The sequence below is a fragment of the Fundulus heteroclitus genome, unplaced genomic scaffold, assembly GCF_011125445.2.
Source record: "Fundulus heteroclitus isolate FHET01 unplaced genomic scaffold, MU-UCD_Fhet_4.1 scaffold_139, whole genome shotgun sequence".
Lineage (NCBI taxonomy): Eukaryota > Metazoa > Chordata > Actinopteri > Cyprinodontiformes > Fundulidae > Fundulus > Fundulus heteroclitus.
Window position 1 is genome coordinate 147,786 of NW_023396551.1, and position 5,769 is coordinate 153,554.

Consider the following 5,769-nt stretch of genomic DNA (forward strand, 5'->3'; position numbering starts at 1 on the left):
CTGATGTCACAGTTCGGATGTGTACCGCCCCTGTATGGGTGTGTCCCGAGATCCCTTTATAATGTCTGTGTGATGAGCACTCGAGGCCTCCTGCCGATCAGGGGCCCATCAGCGCTGGTGTGACTGTAACTATTTCTCTGTCTTTACGTAGATAAAATATAACTAAAAGCATACTTGTCTGTTTTATGCGTCCTACATTCAAGGTAATAAGTAAGTGGGGGTCGCCTGACTGGGTAAAACGAACTGGGTCCACCGAGGGTGCTTCACCGTAGACGGGACACGGTGAAACATTAACACATGCTTTCAATGTTATGAACATGGAGTAGGACAGACAATCTTTTAATCATTTTAATATGAAAAAGAACAGAACCGTTTCTAATTCAATGTATCTTCAGGTCTCAGTTTTGGATGGACCTGTTTGGAGATTTAAGAGACTCCGGAAACTTCAACGGAAGCCACGAGCACCAGTGCTTACTCAGATTCTGCTTCACCAAAGTTCTGCAGAAAGACATGGATGAATGTAAAGATCTCTGGAATAACCACAGGATCCGGCCAAGCAGATTTGCATCATGCCCTGGTGGGATTCCAAACGAACTCTATCTCTTACCTCACAGGTAATTGACATCTTCATAAACAGAAATAATGCTTGGCATTACACAATAATGCAGAAGTGCTGTTAGTACAAGTTGGGACCTCTATGATCTATGTACAAGTAACCTATAGCTGTTAATGTACAGTGTATCACAAAAGTGTATCACATTTAAAAAGCACCTTAAACAGTTTCTTAAAAGTTCTCAGTCATGCACTCACTAATTTTATTTTTTGTAATATCATTGTTTGAATATGTGTCTATGTATTTTGACTGATATTGTATTTTGTTATCTTGTGTTGTTGTTTTTTTATTGTTCCTGCCTCAGGACGACAGATGTAAATTAGCATCTATGCTATAATCTGGCTCATTTACAATCTGTACAAGAGTATATGATTGTTCATTAATGTGCACTGTCCTGATTAAATAAATAAATAAATAAATAAAGTAAGTACATCCCTCACCAGTGGTGGTTCTACACCAAATGTATTAGGGGGACCAGTGTTTTCTCATGGGGGCACAGAACTAATGATTGAGAAGAACAAAACTAAACAGGTCAATATTTCATCGTTTAATCTATTAAGTAAACCAAAGAGCCAAATTTGGCTGTGGAACTGCAGGTTGCAGACCTGCAGCTTCATTTTTTAATCATTGTTAGAGTAAAGCCGTAAACGTAAAAAAATACAACTGGTCCAAGTGACCAATCAGTCATGGTATCTTTGTCATCATTTATCATCCTCAGAAATATAATATGTCTTTAGTACAGGGGCCAAGACCAGTTCTATAGGGGCACTGGCCCCTGTCTAGAACTGCCCCTGCCCCTCACATTTCTGCAGGTATTCAAGTGTGAGAGCTGTACTACAAAATCTAACACACCTGCTCCCCATGCACGCCTTACACATAATAACTCGTCACGTGATATTTTGGAGGGAAAATGACAAGCAGTGCTCAATTTGGACATTTAGGGGTGTACTCACTTTAGTGGCCAGTAGTTTAGACATTAATGGCTGTATATAGTTAGTTTGTGGGAAGAATAATATTTACACTGTTAAGCTGCACTCAGGCTACTTTTCATTGTGTCAAAGTGTCATTTTGTCGGTGTTATCCCATGAAAAGATATATAATGTGAGGGGTGTACTCACATTTGTGATACACTGTATAAGCTGTCACTGATAGTGCTCATTTATACTGTGTCATATAGCCAGCAAAAAAAAAAAAACCCAGACAATTCCAATTACTTGTACTAAATATAGTACAAGTAATTGTGACATATGTGTCACATTTCTATTAATAATTATATTCTGACTTTGCAGATATGATTCAAGAGATTGTGGATTTCCTGTTGAGGACATCGATCTTGACGTTTTCCCAGAAGTAAGTCAGGTGACAGAGTTGTGTGGTGATAAAGACATCGAGGAATACCTACAGCAAGCCATGCAACAACATGGACAACAGCAGTCACAAGACTGGGAGTCAGCTATGGAACTGTATTTTTTGCTCAAGCACATAGCGAGGCTGTGAACAAAAACAGCCAGAATCAAATCTTAATATTTTGTCTGTTGATTTTACTCAAATGAAACCTAATTTTTATACAGAACAGCATATTAAACTTTTCTTTTATATACCAAATTGTGCATTCAGTCTGAACTTAGACAAAATTTCCACACATTACCCTCTTAATACAATTCTAGATATAAATCTACATCTATAGATCTAAATATTTGTTTTAAATTGCTTATAGCTATGTCTAGGTGGCAAAGCCTTGGTGTAATTTTTGAAATTATGGTAAGAACATATCAAATTATCTATTTTAGTTAATATTTTCATTAGTGTTGCACCGATACCGATACCAGTATCGGCCGGGGTGCCAATACTGCACTAAAATGGTGGTATCGGTATCGGCGAGTACCAACAAATAATAATAATAATAATAATAATAATAATAATAATAATAATAATAATAATACATTTAATTTATACTGCACTTTCTATCAAAGGATCTCCAAGTGCTACAGGGGAAGAAAAAACAAAAACAAAAAAAATGTTAAAAATAAAACATCTAAAGGGGACCAAAAGCTTTGCTAAAAAGAAATATTTTAAGGCCTTTTTTAAAACACTCAGTGGACTGAGGTGCCCTTAAGGTGTCAGGGAGGGCATTCCACAGATGCGGGGCAGCAGCACAAAATGCCTTATCTCCCATTGTCCTGAGTCTGGTTCTGGGAATGTGGAGGAGGTTTGAGTGAGTGGAGCGAAGAGACCGGGTTGTGTTCTGTGGGTTGAGAAGTTCTTTAAGGTAGGCAGGGGCATGTCCATGGATGCATTGATGTGTGAGGAGGGAAACCTTGTACTCAATCCTGGTGGAGATGGGGGTAATGTGCTCATGTTTCCGCACTCTCATCAGGATCCTAGCTGCAGAGTTTTGAATGTACTGAAGCCTCTGCAGACTTTTTCTAGGGATCCCAATGAGAAGTGCGTTGCAATAGTCCAGTCTGGAGGAGACAAAGGCATGAACCAGCTTTTCTGCATCCGGGAGGGAGAGAATGGGACGGAGTTTGGAAATATTTCGGAGGTGATAGAAAGAGGTCTTGCATAGGTGATTTATATGGGCTTTGTTACGGCCTCTGGCAGGAGCGTAGCTCTGTTAAGCAGATCCCTGTGTCCAGAATTAGGAGGGGAGCATTTTGGGGAACCATGTCGGTTTCATTCAGTCTGGAGCGCTTTTTAGCCGCCCCCTCTCTTGAGTTTATTGATAGGTGCCACAAGTGTGAATTGCTGCAAATTGTGGAGCACTTTAAGTTGCAGGTCCCAAAACAGGTCCTAAAAAGAGACCTAAAAGTTTTGTTAGTGGATGAGTTGGTGGAAATTGGGGTGATCGAAAAGCCTGATCTGCCTGAGGCTGCTGCAGTGCCAAGCCGAAAGGCCTTGTCTGTAGAGGACCTGAAAGATGGTTTTAGTGTTTGAGGCAGCAGTGAGTGATCGGGGGAAGACACCCCGCACACTCCCTCGCTATGATCCACTGTCATCTGTGAGCTCAGAAGGACACGATGGCGCTCGGTTAAAGGTGTGGTTGGCACGTCTCCAGATGGAGGCTGAAGAAAAAGCTCAGGACAGAAAAGCTCAGCTGGAGCTTGAAATCAGGAGGCTTGAAATAGAGGCTGAGAAAGCTATACAGCTGTGCAAACTTGAGGTGGAGGCCCAGACTCGCGCGCCCTCTGCCTCTGTCACACCAGGTTCCACCTCCATGTCTGCTATCCCTTTTGACATTAGTAAATGTATTTCCTTAGTACCTGCTTTTAAAGAGTCTGAAGTTGACTCATACTTTGCAGCATTTGAGCGCATTGCTGGTGCATTGCAATGGCCTAGGGAAACCTGGCCTGTGTTGTTACAATGCAAATTTTCTGGTAAAGCTCAAGAGGTGTTGGCAGTGCTTCCTTTAAAAGATAGCTTAGACTATGATCTGGTTAAAACTGCTGTTTTAAAGTCGTATGAGTTGGTCCCAGAAGCTTATAGACAGAAGTTTCGTCAGCAAAAGAAAACGGCTGGACAAACACATGTTGAATTCGCCAGAGAGAAAGGCATTCTCTTTGACAAGTGGAGTGCTGCATCTAAGGCTAACAATTATGATGCGTTACGTGAACTAATGTTGTTGGAAGACTTTAAGAAGTGTGTTCCAGATAGGGTGGTGATGTATTTAAATGAACAGAAGGTGACCACTTTATCGTCTGCTGTTCTTGCTGATGAGTACATGCTTACCCATAAGTCATCCTTCTCTTGCAATGAAAAGTCACGTGTTAATCCTGTACCTCATTCTCTGACAGTTAAAACCTCAGTTCCAAAAGAAAGCCGGGAATGTTTTTATTGTCACAAACCTGGACATGTCATCGCCAATTGCTTAATTTTAAAATGTAAAACCACTGTTCCAAAAGAAAGTCGCTTATGTTTCTATTGTCACAGACCTAGACATGTCATTGCTGATTGTTTAGCTTTAAAACGCAAAACCCAGCCAAATTCACGACAGACTAAAGGTGTTGGTTTTGTAAAAAAAGGACCCTCTAATAAGAGCCACACGGAAATGGCAAAGTCATTGAGCCAGCTGGAGACTTTGAACCGTGACTGCAGGAGAGGAGCCGAGCAGCGGATGGAGAGAAGGCCCAGCTGGAGAAGGAGCTGCAGAGGAGCTGCGACCTCATTGGACCAGCGGAGGACTGCCATGCCAATCAGACCGCTGATGAGGCCCACCTGCACCATAAAAGACTCTTGGACTCATTCCTTCAGGGGGAAGACAGCTAGTAGGAAGCTACATTTGAAGTTGTCTTCTCCCCACCTTTGCTGTTTGGTGCATTGGGTTGTTTAAATCACTTGTGCTTGCCTTGGGCTTTAAGCTGGTTTTGTTTTGGTTGAGGCTTGACCTTATAGTTGTTCATAGCTTGTGTTTGGGAGGTTTTAAGGCTCCCTTTGTGTGTACTTTTATTTTCTCTATTAGTCTTCTTGGGTTGTTTGAGTTATCCTTAATCTGACCTGCTGAACCTTATGCATTTTCTTTTGTATTCAGCATACTAGTGATGGTGAGATGAAGCCTCATGAGGCATTGAACCACTTGAGCCAACTGGTTCGAGAAAGGGTTCATTTCTTGATGCTTCATGTGCACACGACACCACCTACTGGCCAGGTGTAAAATCACAGCCAGCTGTATCTTAACACGCGTGATGCATTGGTTTTTTGTCTATTATGGCTCTTGGGAATGACTTCACAAAAGGTGTAGGACGAAATAATTTGTCTACATGAATTTTGTATACACATGTGTATAATAAAATATTGTTTGAATGTATTCTCTGTGTGTAATTATTCCCAAAATAGTAGTGACATGTGATATGGCATGTTATGTAATAATGTTTTTCTGTGACTCTAGAAAAATGGCATGGGCTTAATCAGGCAGAGGACAATGAAAGTGCTTGTGGAACTAGGGAAGGGGTAGTGAATAGGCTAATGCTTGTGTAACTTGGATGATTTCATGCATTTTTATTAAGAAACAACAATTTCCCCACAGTTTTTGGTTTCAAATGATTTCTCTTTTTTGATAATACTTCTCCAGCCTTTGAAAAGACACGCTCACATGGCACAGATGATGCCGGGGTGCATAAATAAATAAGTGCAAGTATGTACAGATTGGGTTACTGTGA

General features: G+C 41.0%; 1 long non-coding RNA gene across 1 annotated transcript; it reads left to right on the forward strand.

Annotated features, from left to right (window-relative positions):
* The first annotated feature begins 242 nt into the window (after positions 1-242).
* On the forward strand, positions 243-2,030 carry LOC118558653. The gene is made up of 3 exons (XR_004928415.1): positions 243-282; positions 396-614; positions 1,903-2,030. It is a non-coding gene; the product is annotated as an uncharacterized LOC118558653 (long non-coding RNA).
* The last annotated feature ends 3,739 nt before the right edge of the window (positions 2,031-5,769 follow it).